Source organism: Hemitrygon akajei, unplaced genomic scaffold, assembly GCF_048418815.1.
Source record: "Hemitrygon akajei unplaced genomic scaffold, sHemAka1.3 Scf000102, whole genome shotgun sequence".
In the NCBI taxonomy this organism is placed as follows: domain Eukaryota; kingdom Metazoa; phylum Chordata; class Chondrichthyes; order Myliobatiformes; family Dasyatidae; genus Hemitrygon; species Hemitrygon akajei.
Window position 1 is genome coordinate 875,491 of NW_027331988.1, and position 9,947 is coordinate 885,437.

A 9,947-nucleotide genomic window follows, 5' to 3' on the forward strand; every position below is an offset into this window, starting at 1 on the left:
ACATTATTACAGATAGGATAATCTAAAATATCCACACGGATATAATATTATAGGATTACCAAGCAGGAACAACTCCCTCAATAGATATCACCATTCTCAACACACACATGTGCTTCCAGACAATGGGGCACCTCACCACAGGCATTGTTTCTGTCATCAGTCAGACAAACAAAAGATTTTCTCTGTCCATCTGCTTCCAAATGTTGCTATTCTGTCATTCGTTGCCACGCCCTGCTACTGATTCCCTTCTCCTCATCATACGTTCTTACCCCGACCATCGTCCAGAGCCTCAAACTCTGCCCTGTGCGGACCCGCCTCTGGCTTCTGACCCTGCTCTGTTGAACATCCAAACTGAGGGTTCCCATTCCGATTTCACTCTTTAGGACAGTGGTGTTCTCTGGCAACCTTTCAGAAGCAGAGAAAATGACCCAGAATGTGCAAATGAGCCCTGAATAAGGAGGTTAACTCCCTATGTCATTCTTACTCGGCCCGGAGATTTGAGGGGCGAGCAATATCTCAGACAGAACTGCAGTCAGCTCGACTTGTTCAGTCTGCAGCAAATTCAAGGGAATTTCACCCACGGAATGGTGACTGGAACCCGTCACCACAGGGAGAGTGACAGATGAACAACAGGGGTGGATTTATAAGGACTGCCGTGGAACAGAATCACTAGCCGGGTCCAGCAGGCCTGAGTACAATAGCGGTGTTATAAATTCACTAAGTACCAAATCCAGAGTTTGAAACAAACTGACTTATTTGTCACAGATCCAGAATATTGAACTCCAGTCCCATTAAAGGTGAATGTGCAGCAGAAGAAACTCCTCCCATGCCCAGTGACCAGGGTGCAGAACTAGGTGTGGTGAGCAGCACCAATAATTGCAGAGTTCAGCACCGACAGACACTCGCGAAAGTGCATTCAGCAATGGTGATGGACAAATATCCAGCACGCAGCTTACTGAAGCTTTAACCCCAGTGTGAACCCGGCAGTGTGTCACAGGATTCACTGCTCATGTAACGGCCTCTCTGTAATGTTTCACTGCTGAGGTAATGGTTTCTCTGGAGCAGCAATGTTTAGGTTACGACCAGAGATAACAGGGTTTTGGAGTGCGGGGCTATCCAATGACAGAAGTATTCTTTCTTTTGAGTCTGGAAGAGATATTACTGCGGTCTTTTGCCGGGACGAGATGAGAAGATTCAAATGGAGAGAGTGGGCCCTTTTTCTTTTTTAAAACAATTTTCTTTACTAATGCTATGGTCAAAGTAAGAATTATAAAGCTCAATCGTTTAATCACATATTGTGTACTGTCTGCTATTTCGGGGTACTGATTTGTAACAGGGGACACATCAAGCAGCATCCACCCAAACGATACTGTGAAGCCTCCGTATCTCGAAGAATTTTCACTGGTACCGGGGTTGACCCTTCCTTTACTAATACAAACCCATTTGACATAAAATGATCGAACCCCTTCTTAACTCGGTCAGACCTCTCAGTCCTTACCTGAGCCTCAACAGAATGTTCAGAACCCTGTGGGTTTATAGGTGCTTCAACATACTGAACACAGGCATTTGGGACTGCCTCCTATTCCTTTTTCTTCTTCAGGACGGAACAATTAGCCATCATATGAGCAGTTTTTTTAGAATAGTAACAAGTAAGACCAGAATATTTCTCCTTCAACTGTTTCCCTTCATCTTTACTTTGTCACTAGTCCCAGCTTTAATTTCTGGTTTACCCAGGTTATCCCTGCTACTCTTTTGGAAACTCTTATTTGGGATAAACTTAACCTTATGAGTTAAAGCAAACTCATCTGCTAATCTAGCTGACTCCTGCAAAGTGGCAGCATCCTTTTCATCTAAATACGTCTTTATGTCATCAAGTATGCAACTTTTGAATTCTTCAATTAAAGCCAACTCTTTCAAGCTGTTAAAATCATCATTCACATTTTTACATGTGCACCAGTGGGTAATACACATAAACTTCTCATAAGCAAATTCCATAAAAGTCTGGTTGATAGATTTCCTCAAATTTCTAAACTTCTGCCTGTATGCTTCTGGAACCAACTCGTAAGCTTTGAGCACAGCCTGTTTCACTATGTCATAATTAGCTAATTCATCAACTGTCAAAGCAGAATAGGCTTGCTGAGCCTTCCCCTTAATCACACTTTGTAAGAGAATAGGCCATTTTATTTTTTGATTTGTTAAGAGGAGTTGTGGTTTCTTGATTATATTTATAACAGCATAACATTCTACTTCAAGTCAAGTCTAATCACTAATATTGTCATTTCGACCATAACTGCTGGCACAGTACATAGTAAAAATGAGACAACGTTTTTCAGGACAATGGTGTTACATGACACAGTAAAAAAACTACCTATCTGATTTTCACAATATATACTTATTTGCCGTTTATACGTCTTTCGTATTATCTGTTTGCTAAAACCTCCGCTGACTTGTATTTTTTATTGGAAAATCAATAAAAAGATTGAAAAATGAATGAAATGAGAATAGGCCAACCCTCGTTTGGCCACTTTAAACTCTGAGCAACCTTCTCAAAATGCTGAAAGTATTTATCAACCTCTGCCTCGTCAAACGCAGGTACCAATTTAACTTTCCGACTGGCCTCAAACTTATCACCAGAATACCTTTCCTGCAATCTTTCTATCCTTTCCAGCTCGAGCAGCCTCTGTCTTTCTGCTTCCTCGCTCTGTTTTTCTGCCTCTCTGGCCTCAAATTGCCTCTACCTTACCGTAGCTTAAATCTTTAGATTTTCTAACTTCTACGGGAGCTCAAGCTCACGAGGTTTACTTTCAGGAAACACCTCCAACTCCTCCACTTTAAACACTCCCTCGGATACATAATGTTCAGCTATTATCCTCTGCATCTGTGCCCTCCTCATTGTCGATTTCACCTTAGCAAGTTTTAACCTTCTAGCAATACTCAACAACTCAATACTTCTGGCGTCATCTAATGCGTCAGAGGTTGGCGCTTCCACAATCCTATCAGCATCCGCTGCTGATTTTCCACACACAAATAAATCAAATGGGATTTCCCCAATGAAATCGATAATAGATCAATCAATACGCCCCAAATGAGTACATATTTCGGATGCAGGCCCCAATTTTATTACGAACCTATCACTTTAGAAACAAACAAGCGGCAATAGAGTTCACACTGTAGTCTGGTTTTTATGTAAAAACCACTCTCTTTATTAGTATCTACTTATTATATAGAAACTTGAGCAAGATAAACAAAAGTTAACAGGGTAATGTGTATATGTGTGTATAAATTTAACTCCCAAACTATTGAGATTAGGGGAATCGAGGCTTGGTAAAGTATGAAAGTTCAGTTCATTCATGGAATAGGTGATGAAAGAGATATTTGTAATCCAGGCTAAATGTCGAGAGAAGGCAATTATGTCGAATTCCATAGGTTCCACGGTGGTAAAACGAGAGAACAGTCGCTGTAGATTTTAACCGTCGTTCCAAATCCACATACAAATGATTACCGAAAGTGACTTGTCACAAGGCGTATTGTCTTCAAGTGTATTACCCAACCACACCCAGACAAGGGGTAACGCATCAGTGGTCTTCACAGGATACCCCAAATCAGATCCCCTCTCATGGATCAAACGAGATGACCACCACACATTCGATGTACTTTATGCCGAATCGATAATTAACCCACCCTTGTGGGCATAGGAAAGTCACAAATAGTGACCCTTGGCTACTAGTGCCTTTCTGTCGACTGTTCCATTTCCACTCCTTCGTTTCTGCCTGACTCTGAGTGTCTGTGTCCTCGGTTAATACTAAACAAGCTGCGAACGACTTAAACAAGTTGCAAGTCAGACTCTCTCTCTCTCTCTCTCTCTCTCTCTCTCTCTCTCTCTCTCTCTCTCTCTCTCTCTCTCTCTCTCTCTCTCTCTCTCTCTCTCTCTCTCTCTCTCTCTCTCTCTCTCTCTCTCTCTCTTATAAAATAACAGTCCACAGCAAACGAAACCTAGGGATTCATAACAACGACCACTCCCTACTGTGAACTGACTGTTGTGCCAGTAGTTGGGATGACTGAATGAATCCTTTCCCACATTCTTAGCAGCTGAACGGCTTCTCTCCAGTGTGAACTCGCTGATGACTCTGAAGGCTGGATGACTGAGTGAACCCCTTCCCACATTCTGAGCAGTTGAATGGCTTCTCATCAGTGTGAGCTCGATGATGAACCAGTAAGTTGGATGACTTAGTGAATCTCTTTCCACAGACGGAGCAGATGAACGGCTTCTCCCCAGTGTGAACTCGCTGATGACTCTGTAGGTGGGATAACCGAGTGAATCCCTTCCCACAGACTGAGCAGGTGAACGGCCTTTCCCCAGTGTGAACTCGCCGGTGAGTCTGTAGGTTGCATGACAGAGTGAATCTCTGCCCACATTCTGAGCAGGTGAACGGCTTCTCACCAGTGTGAGCTCGATGATGTACCAGTAAGTTGGATGACTGAGTGAATCTCTTCCCACAGACTGAGCAGGTGAACGGCTTATCCCCAGTCTGAACTCGCTGATGACTCTGTAGGTGGGATGACTGAGTGAATCTCTTCCCACAGACTGAGCAGGTGAACGGCTTATCCCCAGTGTGAACTCGCTGATGACTCAGTAGGTAGGATGAACGTGTGAATCTCTTCCCACATTCTGAGCAGGTGAACGGCTCTCCCCAGTGTGAACTCGCTGATGACTCAGTAGGTCGGATGAACGAGTGAATCTCTTCCCACATTCTGAGCAGGTGAACGGCCTCTCCCCAGTGTGAACTCGCTGATGACTCTGTAGGTTGGATGACTGAGTGAATCTCCTCCCGCAGTCCGAGCAGGTGAATGGCCTCTCCCCAGTGTGAACTCGTTGATGACTCTGTAGGTGGGATGACTGAGTGAATCCCTTCCCACATTCGGAACAGGTGAATGGCCTCTCCCCAGTGTGAACTCGCTGATGACTCAGTAGGTAGGATGAACGAGTGAATCGCTTCCCACATTCTGAGCAGGCGAACGGCCTCTCTCCAGTGTGAACTCGCAGATGACTCTGAAGGCTAGATGACTGTGTGAATCCCTTCCCACAGTCCGAGCAGGTGAATGGCCTCTCTCCAGTGTGAACTCGCTGGTGTCTCTGTAGATGGGATGAGTGAGTGAATCCCTTCCCACATTCTGAGCAGGTGAACGGCTTTCCCCAGTGTGAATTCGCAGATGACTCTGAAGGCTGGATGACTGTGTGAATCCCTTCCCACAGTCCGAGCAGGTGAATGGCCTCTCCCCAGTGTGAACTCGCCGGTGTCCCTGAAGATGGGATGAGTGAGTGAATCCCTTCCCACATTCTGAGCAGGTGAACGGCTTCTCCCCAGTGTGAACTAGCTGATGACTCAGTAGGTGAGATATCTGTCTGAATCCCTTTCCACATTCCGAGCAGGTGAACGGCTTCTCCCCAGTGTGACTCGCTGATGACTCTGTAGGTTGGATGACTGAGTGAATCTTTTCCCGCAGTCCGAGCAGGTGAATGGCTTCTCCCCAGTGTGAACTCGCTGATGACTCAGTAGGGTGGATAAGTGAGTGAATCCCTTCCCACAGACTGAGCAGATGAACGGCTTCTCCCCAGTGTGAACTCGCTGATGACTCAGTAGGCTGGATGACCGAGTGAATCCTTTCCCACAGTCTAAGCAGGTGAATGGCCGCTCGCCAGCGTGAGTTGACTGAGGTCTCAGTAGGGGAGTTAATTTAGTGAATCCCTTCCCACAGTCCGAGCAGGTGACGGCTGCTCTCCAGAGTGAATTGGAGCCATTATGTGAGATGACCGAGTAAATCCCTCCCCACAAATTCAGCAGATGACCTGCCTCTGCCCAATGGAAACTGACTGTTGTGTCCACAGGTGGGATGACCGACTGAATCTCCTCTCTCACAAAGAACAGGTGAACGTTCTTGCCCAGCGTGAATTTGCTGATGTAACTTCAATTGAGTTGACCGAGTGAATCCATTCCCAATGTCTGAGCAGGTGAACGGCCTTTCTCCTGTGGAAAATGACCGGCTTGACAGTTGGTCAGATGACCTAGTGGATCCCTCCCCACAGTCTGAGCAGGAAGGACGGTCGACTCCACTTTATAAATATCTAGATATAGACAGCAAAATTGGCGTGCCGTGTTTGAGATTCCTGAAGACAAATTCCTTCTCGTTTTTAACCTGTAAAAAGATTTACAAAATCCATCAATGGGTGTAGTACAACATTTCAGATGAGATCACTTTAGTTGCCAAGGTGTGATCTGACATCACACTGTTACAGTGAGGATCAGCCCAAGTTGGTCAGAGAAATCGTCTCCTGACTGGGCATACTGCTGGTATCTGGAATGACCATCAAACTGTCTGATGTCCTTCCTGTCTCTATAAGAATGGGGCATTTCTGCCATCTCCAATTCGTGACGTGGCTCAGTTTGACTCTCTCCATGGGTATTATCCCCATTTCTCACTGAGCTGTGGGTTCCTGGCGCCACAGTAACTGAAACACTCTCCCGAATTAGACTTTTTTGACATGCAGCTGGGATTTTCTTTTACCTGCTGTCAATTTAAAGTTCCAACAGTTTTAAAGCCATCTGAAAATTTCCTGCCCGGATGAATGGTTGGTCCGCTCAGCTGATAAAATGAATTAAATGAATAATAGTATTATTTCATGTTCTTGTGACAGAATCATAGAAAGGTACAACACAAGAACAGGCCCTTTGTTCATCTAGTTAGTGTTGATCTATTTAAGATGTCTACTCCCATACCCCTACCATCCAGGTACCTATACAATCCTCTTATATGTTGAAATTGAGCTCGCATGCACCAGTTAGGTTGTCTGCTCATTCCACAACTGGATGATCGTCTGTTTAAATAAGTATCCCCTGATGTTGACCTTAATGTTTCACCTTTCACCCTTTATCCATGCCTCTGGTTCTCGTTCCACCCAATCTCAGTGGGAAAAGCCATTTTTGAAAAAATGAAAAAGCTTCCATTTACCCCATGTATAGCCCTCCTAATTTTGGTACACCTCCTTCAAATCTTCTCTCAATTCTTCTACATTCCAAGGAATAAAGTCCTGCCCTGTTCAATCTTTCCTAATAACCCATGTCTTCTAGACCTGGCAACATCCTTGTGAATTTTCTCTGAACTCTTTCAACCTCTTTTACATCTTTCATGTAGGTACGTGAAGAAAACTGCACACAGTACTCCAAATTAGGCCTCACCAATGCCTTCTACAAGTCAACATAACATCCATTTATTGTTTTCAGTACTTTGGTTCATGAAGGCCAATGGGCTGATTTTTTTCCCATCACTATCTAACTATGATACCAGTTTCAGTGAATTAAAAACTTGTATTCCCAGGTCCCTTTCTTCTACAAAACTCCTCCGTGCCTGACCAGTCACTGTGAGAGACCTGCATTGGTAGATCATACCAAAGTGCAACACCTCACACTTGTCTGCATTAAATACCTTTTTCCATTTTTCAAACCATTTTCCCAGCGGGTCCAGATCGCACTGCAAGCCATGTTAGTCTTCCTCACTGACCACTACACCACCAGTCTTGGTGTCATCTACAAATCTGCTGATCCGGTTTAACACACCATTATCCAGATTCTTGATATAGATGACAAACAACATCAGATCCAGCACTGATCCTATGACTCACCACTAGTCACTGGCCTCTGGTCAGAGAGGCAACCATGTGCTACCACACTCTGACTTCTCCCAAAGACAGTGTCTCATCCAATTTACTATCTCGTCTTGAATGCTGAGTGACCGAACCTTCTTGATCAACCTCCCATATGAGACTTTGTAAAGTGCCTTCCTAACGTCCATGTAGACAACATCTACTGCCTTGCCTTCATCCACTTCCCTGATAACTTCCTCGAGAGACTCTATAAGATTGGCTAGACATGACCTACCATGCACAAAGCCATGCTGTCTATCTTTAATCAGTCCACATCTATCCAAATACTTTTATCCGGTTCCTGCATATACCTTCCTATAACTTTCCCAGTACTAATGTCAGACTCACCAATGTACAATTATTGATAGATTATTTTTAGAGTCTTCCTTGAACAGCAGAACAACATTGGCTGCCCTCCAATCCTCCAGTCACTCACCTGTCACTAAGGATGATTTAAATATCTGTGCTTGGGCCGCTACAATTTCTGCACTTGTCATCCGCAGGGTCACAGGGAACAACTTGTCAGGCCCTGGGGATGGATCCACACAATTTGCCTTAAGACAGCAAACGCCTCCACCTCTGTAATCTGTACAGGGTCCATGAAGCTTTACCTCACTTCTATAGACTCTGTGTCCATCTCCTGTGTAAATATGGATGCGGAAAAACTCTCCCACATCTATTTTGTCTCCTCATATGGATTACCATTCTGATCTTCCAGAGGATTAATATTAATTTTTCCCTTGCAATCTTTTTGCTCTGAACATATCTGCACAATCCCTGAGGATTCTCCTTCACCTTGTCTGCTGGGGCAACCTCATGCCTTCTTTTATTTCTTTCATCAGTGTTCACTTGAATTTCATGTAGTTCATAAGTGCCCCCATTTATTCCTATCTGCCTGTACATGGTCTGAACGTCCTTTTTATTGATCTGGGAGAGGAAAGCCTAAAGGGGTGCTAGAGCTGCATGCTGGAGTTGGGGTAGGTGGGGGTAAACTAAAGTTGCAGGGGTAATGGGAGTCTGAATAACAGAAAGGAGAGTGGATGTAGTGGACAGGTTGTGCAGACAGTTATTTTTCAGTCCTCAGACAAAGTCAGGAATAAAAACGTTGAGCATGGTGCAGTGAATATGCTGAGCCCTGAATATTACAGTACAAGGAGCAGCGTAGGAAAGGTGGATGTGTTCAAGACATGGATCAACACCCCGGAATATGACACTAGGACCTGGCAACTGTGGACTGGGACAGGCTGCTTTATGGCAAAGGTGTGCTTGGTAAATGGGAGACCTTCAAAGTAAAATCTTGAAAGTACAAAGCGGGTATGTGTTTGTCAGAATAAAAGGTAAAGATAGAAACTATAGGGGAAACATGGATTTCAAGAGATATTGAGACCCTGGTGAAGCACAAAATGAATGGAGTTGCATAACAGGGATAGGCAGGCAGTTTCTTATGGAGCATAAGAAATGCAAGAGAACACATAAGTAAATCAGGATGTCTAAAAGAGGATGTCTAAAATGTGTGGGAGTCCCACACATTGATTGGGACTTCCATACTGTTAAAGGTCTAGATGGGTTAGAGTTTGTGAAATGTGTTCAGCAAAGTTTTCTAAATCAATATATAGATATACCAACTAGGCAGGATGTAATATTAGATCTCCTATTAGGAAGTGAGTTAGGGCAGGTGACGGAAGTGTGTGTAGGGGAACACTTTGTTTCCATTGTTCATAACGTCATTAGTTTCAACTTGATCATGGATAAAAGATAGATCTGGTCCTCGGGATGAAGTTATAAACCGGAAAAAGAGCCAAATTTGAAGAAATGAGAAAGGCTCTAAAACGCGTAGATTGGAACAAGTTATTCTCTGGCACGAATGTGATTGGTAATTGGGAGGCCTTCAAAGGAGAAATTTTGAGAGTGCAGATTTTTTTTTGTTCCTGTTAGGGTTAAAGGCAAAACGAACAATTATAAGGAACCTTGGTTCTCGAGGGATATTGGAACTCTGATAAAGGAGAAGAGATATATGTATAACATTTACATGCAACAGGGAGGAATAAGATGCTTGAGGAGTATAAAAAGAGTAAGAAAATACTTAAAGAAATCAGGAGGGTTAAAAGAAGACATGAGGTTGCTTTGGCATTCAGGGTGAAGAATAATCCTAAGAGCTTCTACAGGTATGTTAAGAACAAAGGGATAATAAGTGATAAAATTGGTCTCCTGAAGATCAGTGTCGTCGGCTATGTATGGAACCAAAAGA

General features: G+C 43.8%; 1 pseudogene; it reads right to left on the reverse strand.

Annotated features, from left to right (window-relative positions):
* Positions 1-4,001: 4,001 nt before the first annotated feature.
* The window catches only part of LOC140723147 (uncharacterized), a 168,672-nt pseudogene continuing 162,726 nt past the window's right edge, over positions 4,002-9,947 (reverse strand).